Below are 8,618 nucleotides of genomic sequence, written 5' to 3'. Positions count from 1 at the left end.
TCTATTCTATTAATTTTTATTGTCAAGAAGTTGAAGGCTTGGAATTACAGTATAAGATGTTTTGTTTTTTTCTCCTCACAATTATGCCTTTAAGTTAAATATAGTCAGACTTAAATTTATTTAAAATCTCAATTAGAAATTCCTTAGTAGTCTTGTTTGTTACGATAAATCACCTTTGCTTTGTTTTAATGACTATTCTGTTCCTGTATCCATATTGAGCTGTCTTTTTCTCAAAACTATCTGCTAAGATTCAAAGTCTTATTTTTCTTCTCACATCCTTGGCTGATTTAACTGTCCAACTCCAACTATCACAATTGAGTCGTTAAGAAGAGTTTGATTTATGAAAGGTTAAATTCTTTTTTATTTATGAATCTTAATTTTGTAATTTGAAGTTTTTATGTGTAATTTAGTTTTAATATTGTTGCACGCCCGTAGTATGTTTATTTTCATAAATTTATAATTTTTCATACAAGTGCATTAGATAGGAGGGTGTGAAGGTCATAGATTAGGGTAGAAGGTTAGTAGGTGGTTATATTTTGACTTATTTTTTGGTAGGTTTAGATTTAGTGGGAGTCTGACGAGAGTTTGAGAGCATTGTGTCTGTCGTAAATTTAACTTTATATATGTATTTTCTTGCTTTTGATGTCTATTACCCTCTATTATATATTATGTTTTAGTTACCACATTATTTCATGTATTATTTCTCTGAACACTATCCATTGTTTTTCTTACTAAATGACATGTTTTCTTCATTGTTGTATTTTCTTTTCGTAATATTTTCTTAATATGGGGTACGAACATTGATATCTTTATTGCAGTAAATTCTTGAAGAAGAGAAAAGAATTGTTTTATTGTTAGGAATTTTAATAAATCCTCCACCACACTGTTGCCTAGATTTTTCAAGCACAGTAGTTTCTTCAGTCTCATTCAACAATTTAAAAGATATGTTTGATCTTTTTACTTTTAATCCATATCTAATAATGCTATCCTGATCTAGATTATGGATATCTATTGAGAATGGTCTCTCTATCCATTTGAGGCAGTGATAAAACATGTGTTATATTGAAAATTATCTTGAGTCTGAAAGCATAACTTTTGAATCCTAATTTTATAAGTTAGCCGGTGGTTTATCAGAAAAAGTCTCTCTACTACAAAGATATTTATAAGGTATGCATACATCAATAATTTCATTTATGAAGAGATATATTGTAATATTTATCACGTTTATTTTTATCATTTAAATGAATCTTGCTTTTGTTTTAATGTCAATTGCTATATAAGTTCATATAATTTGTTATTTTTATACAATATTTATTCATAACATTTAAATAGATATAACAATCATGTTAACATCTATTTGCATATTTTAATAATTTATATATATATATATATATATATATATTATAGAGAGGCTTCTATGTAGATACACATCAAATCTTTATACAGTAAAATAATCTGATCTACAACTCTTATCATCAGGGTTGTCTTGAAATTCATCGTTTAGATGTGACTAAATTTCAAACACAAGTAAATTTGTTCAAGATTGCTTTTCATCTTTCATTGTATGTTATGAACACTATATCCTTCAGAGGTACTTTGATACTATGAATAAAATATAAAATTGACGAATTTGGTGTTGCTCACGTAAGCCATGAAGATAAAACGAGTAAGACACCTGTTCCAAGGAAAAAAAAAGAGATTTCTATTATGATTGTATTCTATTTTCACTTTATCAATCTATGAGACGGTGGTATAGAGTAGGAATAAATCAGTTGAAATAACTGTTTCATAAATAATTATTTTATCACAATTAAGGCATCACGGTGCAAAGTAAGAATAAATCAGTTGATATGATTGTGTCATAAATAATTATTTTTGTTGTGATTATGGGTATGAATTTTCTAGTATTATATTCAAAGAGGGATGTAGAGTATGGTATAAGGTACATCTAAATTTTACTTCCTCTATTTCAAAAAGAATAAACTATTTTTCTTTTTATCTGTTTAAAAAAGAATGATTCCTTTTTTTTTTTGGCAATACTTTAATTTTAACTTTCCACATATCATGTTTATGACCACAAGATTAAATAACATTTTGGTACATTTGACACTACTTTAATTTAAGGCCACAAGATTTAAAAGTCTTCTTTATTTTCTTAAACTTTGTGTCAAGTTAAAGTAGATCATTCTTTTTTAAACGGAGAAAATAACAAATTTAAATTTCTCACTTTATTAATAAGAACTGGATTGCAAATACAACAATCAAAAAAAATTGAACTACATCAAAAATATAAAATTGCTCAATGAAAGAAATAAGAATGGGGATGACAAACTTATACTTTGACAATGAAAATGACAAGAATCAAACTCTTTTCTCGATAAATACATAATGCCTGAATCACATACCATTATCCCTTTTGATGGAATCGTCCTCAAGCCCACTACTCTAACCTGGATTTGGTTCTATTGCTTATTCTCAGATCAATAGTTGTTGTTAACCCAGTAACCTTGGTATCATAACATGAACTCAGTACGCTTAATATGGAGTATGATAGTTGTACTTATGAGCGAACGACATGATTAAGTTTAAAATATGATACTTGTATAACCTTGGTATCAAACGACATGATTAAGTTCAAAGTATGATACTTGTGTAACCTTGATATCAAACGACATGATAGTTGCGCTTATGAGCAATATAATATCTTTCCCGAAATTTAAGTTCAAAATATGATCAATTTGAATTATTTCGAGTTCATTGTGTACTACAATACACACACCAGGACACTTTAACTTAGTTATAGTTTTAGTTGGTGCTGACATAATTAATTTGCTCGATGCAAGTTGATAGACATTGATACCGTACCACGTCCCCTCCCATATTGGGACATGATACGAGAGCCCACCAGTTATACTGGCAATCAGATCTATTCCTCACGCAAATGTTCTTGCCATATATAATTAGACTAGTGGCGATAGGCTCGTGCTGAGCACGGGCCCAACATGTTAAGATTATACTTTTTAAATTATTATGAAAACACTGAAATAAATCATCAAAAAAAGTATTGATCTATTTATATATAATATGACTGTATTTAGAAATTTAATCCCAGTTTATATTCTCCCGGAAATTTTACCACCTAAAATTTAGATCTTTCATTAATTGTTAAGGAAATATATTTATAATTTATACATGAAGTGGCATAAAAAAAAATAGTTTTAAATAATGTAAGTTTTTAATTATTCTGATTTACAATACTTCTTCTTCTGTTTCAATTTAAGTAACACTAATATAATTTCGAGAGTCAAGTAAATATCACGATTGAAATAACGAAGTAGACATGTCTCAAAAGACTCATAATAACTAACTAGAAGTAATATAGCAAATTGCCATAAAAATACTTGTGAAAATAATTTAAGCGGCCTCATATAAGATGTCAAGTTAATTTAAAGCATCAAACGTTAATTTTTTATTTTATTTCTATTTTATCTTTTTTATTAAATATTATTGATATTTTAATACTTAGATGACTTATAATAATTAATTAGAGGTGATATAGTAAAATTACCGTTGAAGTAGCTGCAACAGACATGTCATAAATGTCTATTTTACTTTTTTATTAAATATTATTAATTTTCTAATACGTAAATGACATATAATAATTAATTAGGGGTGATACAGAAAAATCATGGAGCAAGCAATGGTCGGCAAACATGTCGACTACCGAAACAAAAAGTAGTTTAAAAATTAAAATCTAATTTCCTTGTTTACGTATTTTATTCTTCATTTATTTGTACCTAATAAAAATTGATATTTGATCATTCAGATCTTAGCTCGTAACTATGTATTTAATTTTTTATTTGGATCTAATCATTTAGATCTCAGTAGATGTACTACTTTCATATTTTCTTTTTGACACAGATATTACTATTGCAAAACACTTCATCCTAACATTTTTAATTTATATTTTTTTAATCTATTTTATTCTTGTTATTGAATATTATTTATAATCTAATACTTAAATGACTTGTAATAACTATTTAGAAGTGATATAATAAAATTATTATAAAAAATACTTGTGAAAAAATTTAAGTGAACCTCATATAAGTCATCAAGTAAGTTAATTTAAAACATCAATATTTAACTAATCAGAAGCGATATAGTAAAATTACTATAAAAAGTACTTGTGAAATTTTTTTTTAAGTGGATCACATATAAGTCGTCAAGTTAATTTAAAACGTCAAGAGTTAACTTATGATTTTGTTTCTATTTTATCTTTTTTTTTTTATAAAATATTATCAATTTTTTATTGCTTAGATGATCTATAATAATTAATTAGGGGTGATACAATAAAATCACGATTGGAGCAGTTGAACCAGACATATTATGAATGTTTATTATACCTTTTTAGTTAGATACTATTAATTTTCTAATACATAAATGACTTATAATATTTAATTAGGAATGATAGAGTAAAATCACGGTTGAAGCAGCTGAAGCAGACATGTCATAAATATCTATTTACTTTTTAAAATTAAATATTATTAATTTTTAATACGTAAATGACTTATAATAATTAATTAAGGATGATATCGTAAAATCACGATTGAAACAGTTGAAGCAGACATGTCATAAGTATCTACTTTACTTTTTTAATTAAATATTATTAATTTTCTAATGCATAAATGACTTATAATAATTAATTAAGGATGATATAGTAAAATCACGATTGAAGCTGCTGAAGCAGACATGTCGTCCCAAGCTGCCTACTTCAGCAACTACATTGTCACTTATATATTAGTAATAGGAAAAATTACAGAAACTAGCATCCTTAAGACTATAATTACAATAAATAGCAACACTTTTTCAAAATTACAATTTAGAGCAAAAGTAGCAATATTTTACCCACTTCATAGTAATAGAAGAATATGTATTTTTCAGTTGTACATATATATTTATGAGTAATACATATATATTTGTATATGTATTTATATAGCAACATTTTACTTAAATACAAATACAATTTGCTATTTTTCGTAATTATGAAACTGTTGCTATAAAAGTTATAATTAAGGCTACAGAGTTGCTATTTCTGAAATTTTTCCGTAGTAATATATTACTCAAAATAAAATTTCTCGGGATGGGATTGAAAAAATATTTATAATGATTAGAGAAAAAACATATTCAATTGATATATATTTTTTTTCAGTTTTAAGTAGTTTATTGGATAGAGCTAAACTTCGATATCCGTCAAAATTGATATATATAGATGATCTTTAATTGATTATAAATACTTTATAAATACACTTATACCGATAAAATAAATAAATATTTTGAATATATTTAACACAAATATACACTTACCTTATACACAAAGAACTTAACTTAATCATGTTATTTGAATACCTTTAACACAAATATGAACTTACCTTATGCACAGAGAACTTGGCATAAGCATGTTTTTTTTTTTTTTTTTTTATCTTTTTTGTCCGTATTTATTTATAAATAGTTTGTTGAACCAGAGAGATCCTCTACATTTATCAATTTTGGCAATCTCAATATTTAAAAGAATCCACCTAAAAAGGGGAAAAGAGTGTAATATTTCGCCCAATTTTTATTGTATACTAATTTAGAATACATGTATTGCATGTGTGCGCTACATCAATATAATGACATACAAAATGAATGAAGTATATAACATCACAATTGACATTACAAGTTACAATATCTGTAATATTACATTAATTTGAATGGTCAAAATATACGTTTTGGTAATTTAAGTATATGTATGTTGCAGACGTATATCGCGTCAATCAATTGCACAAATACTTATAAACACTAGGGCAGTGTAAAACAACAATCAACACTCCATGAAGGGAAAATTCAACGTGGCCTATCATTACATCTCAATGATTAACGAGGAATTATCTCTAAGAATAAGAAGTTTATCTTGACTTTTTATAAATAAGGATGAGAACTGTATTTGCAAAGGGGATCCTATTTAAGTGCGCGTCTACGTGGACATATGCATAATTCAAAAAGAAAAGGATTTAAATAAGATAAACTTATGTATAGTTCAAATATTATAAAAAAAATGTCATAGAATGAAACTCCAAAAATCTAATGGAATTTTAGTTGCACTAAGTATCTGTTTTCTAGTTTGATTTTTTCAATTTTGTGGTCACTTTCTATCTATTATACAACTCTAAAATAAATTATAAAGATTTCTACACCTAAAAGGAATAGCACATGATTTTCAACCCTTTTCGTGGTATTAGATAGTTTTTCAATTAAGGAAGGATTCATGAACTTATATACACAAAATTTAGTTGATCTAAAATTTTTTAATATTAAAATAATATTACCCTCTTATTAACAATTTATGTGAAACTTTTCACTTCTCAAGATTCAAATTAACTAATATAATTTAAAGCTAAATTGAATTAGATTAACTCAATATTTTTAAAATACTTCTCGTTATTAGACTTGCATTTGGTCTTGTGTTTGTCAAAGATCCTCTCTTGACAAGAGATATGTGCACTGCTGTGTAGAAATAAAATGTGAGGTTTAAGAAATCAACTTTAAGAGAACCCCTAGTTTGTCTTAAAAAATAAACTATTCACTATTGGAGCGTAATAAACACAAAAAGAAAGGACAAGATACAGAGGATTAATAAACGCTCTTGAGACTAGAGATTAGTTGAATGATTAATTGACAAAACTATATAATGCTCACATAAATATTGCTTAAGACAAAGTTCCACGGGCATTTTTTTAAACAAGAAAAGATCATATTTTTAGCAATCTATAATGTGCATCCAATTCAACATCACACCTCTGGATAAACAAATTCCTTCTCAGCTTGAATAAGGGGATCAAAAACCTTTACAGGTACGACCTACTGCTCATACAATTTGGGATCCTCATTTTGGTTAACCAGCTGTGGAAGTTTTACTCGAGAGGTGGCTCTTAGCCCGATAAATATCGATTATTTTGATGTTTATCAGTAGCGGTACACAATCAATTTATGCACAAATCAAGATCTCTATACGAGCACTCTTTTTCTATTGTTTTTTCCATATGAGCACTCTTTTTTTATTATTTTTTTCTGCCATATGCTTAAGCAGGTTTGTTACATCTACAACCGAAATGGAAATCGAGCATTCCTTGATTCAAAAATGCCAAATCTCATCTGAATCATTATTTGTCAGGACTTTTTGGCATACGTTCCTTGGCTTGGACTGAAAATTTAGTTCATATTGCTATTCCTGCATTCAGAAGAGAATACTTCGATGGAATAATTTCTTAGATGTATTGCTCAATCTCTAATGATTAGGCCCACTTTTTACAGGTCAATGGAATCTTTATGCTCAAAACGGTGATTCAAGTAGTCGTCTCAGCTTGAATAAGGGCGTCAAGACCCACCTGCATCTTAGTGTCAATGACATTATAGTATGCCTTGACATCTCTGAGAAGGATGAGCAATTGTTATTTTTGTTTATCTGCGGAAGCAAGATTCTCACTGAGTCTTTCAACAATCTCAAAATCTCTGCTTTACGAGCTTCATCTAGCTTCTTCTCCAACTCAGTGTAGCAGGTAGATGCCTCATTGAATTCTTCAACAACTTCTCTTCTGTTACGGATAGATTGTCTCTGCGGTGATGGACATTACGACCTCCTAGGTTAACTTAAGCTTGTTTGGTATGGTGGCTCTAATTCGATCAAAAACTTGACTGAGCAAAAGATGCGGACAATTGTATACAATATACAATTATGTTGGTGCATTTTAATATTAAAATTAAATTGCGTGATAATTTATGGATAATATAAAGTGAAGAAAGTGGTGGTCATTAGTTTGTGATAACTGTTGTAACATCTCACTTTATTAATCCATAATTCTACCACTTAATATTCCTTTACTCTCATTATTTTTATGTCTTTAATTTATGAGTTAGTGGTAAGAATGTCCGAATAAGTTTTTTGTAACTTCTACCATTATTCTACCTCTTTATGTATTGTAACTCATATAATATATGTAACCTCTAAAGCATTCATCTTCCCCACTTCATATCCACAACTCCCTCATTTACTAGATGAAAAAAATACTACAACTATATAAACGATGTTTTCGTCCTTGTAATGGAGAGATTGTATTGCCCACAAATCACCCATCTTCACTCAAAAATCTCGAAATATCGTCATGATATCAACACAGTAATCTACACATTGTTAGGAGTAAAATGATATACATATTTCTATATTAAGGATCGGATCAAATTTTGGGTCAAGAGAGGCCCGCGGGATCCGTAAATAGAATCCAAAACTGAATTTGTCATGAGGTCCCTCAAAAGAAAAGAAATATGTGCTCGAAAGTTGAGCACAAATGGAGAACTAATTGGGTCTCAAATTAACACTTAAAGTTTAGGAATTCATCATCTAATTTCTAAGAATTTACCACGAATTAGGATGGAAAGTGAAGGTAAAGCTAATGGAAAATGACCAAGGAGAATCAGTTTAGCTTACCTTAACTTATACGGATGATTTCCCACTTCTTTCCTCTCTTTGAGCTCTCAATTTAGTTTTAAAATGGTGAAAAATTAGGTGGAGAAAATGGGATTAA

At 28.2% G+C, this 8,618-nt stretch overlaps 1 long non-coding RNA gene across 1 annotated transcript; it reads left to right on the top strand.

Annotated features, from left to right (window-relative positions):
* Positions 1 to 6,648: 6,648 nt before the first annotated feature.
* LOC124885500 lies at positions 6,649 to 8,061 on the top strand. The gene is made up of 2 exons (XR_007042610.1): positions 6,649 to 6,890; positions 7,351 to 8,061. It is a non-coding gene; the product is annotated as an uncharacterized LOC124885500 (long non-coding RNA).
* Positions 8,062 to 8,618: the final 557 nt, after the last annotated feature.

Source organism: Capsicum annuum, chromosome 7 (assembly GCF_002878395.1).
Source record: "Capsicum annuum cultivar UCD-10X-F1 chromosome 7, UCD10Xv1.1, whole genome shotgun sequence".
NCBI classification, from domain to species: domain Eukaryota; kingdom Viridiplantae; phylum Streptophyta; class Magnoliopsida; order Solanales; family Solanaceae; genus Capsicum; species Capsicum annuum.
The sequence above is the reverse complement of the archived record's forward strand: the minus strand, read 5'-3'. Positions and strand labels throughout refer to the sequence as shown.